The sequence below is a fragment of the Crocuta crocuta genome, unplaced genomic scaffold (genome assembly GCF_008692635.1).
Source record: "Crocuta crocuta isolate KB4526 unplaced genomic scaffold, BGI_CrCroc_1.0 scaffold770, whole genome shotgun sequence".
NCBI classification, from domain to species: Eukaryota; Metazoa; Chordata; class Mammalia; order Carnivora; family Hyaenidae; genus Crocuta; species Crocuta crocuta.
The window spans coordinates 462794-462999 of record NW_027527430.1 but is presented as its reverse complement, the minus strand read 5'-3'; positions in this window follow the sequence as shown (position 1 = coordinate 462999).

Here is a 206-nt window from a genome sequence, read left to right as displayed (position 1 = left end):
GGGTGCGCGGAGAAGGCACAGGCTACGTAGGAACTTTAGAGGTGGTGGCAGGTGCCGGGGTGTGGTTGCGGTTGTCTCCCTTTTATCTTCCAGCAGAAGGAGCCACCTCAGAGAGAGAAAGAGAGAGGGGGGGGAAGAGAGAGGAGGGAAAGAGAAGAGAGGGAGGAAAGAGGGGAAGCCCGGGGGAGGGAATAAGAAGGAAGGCG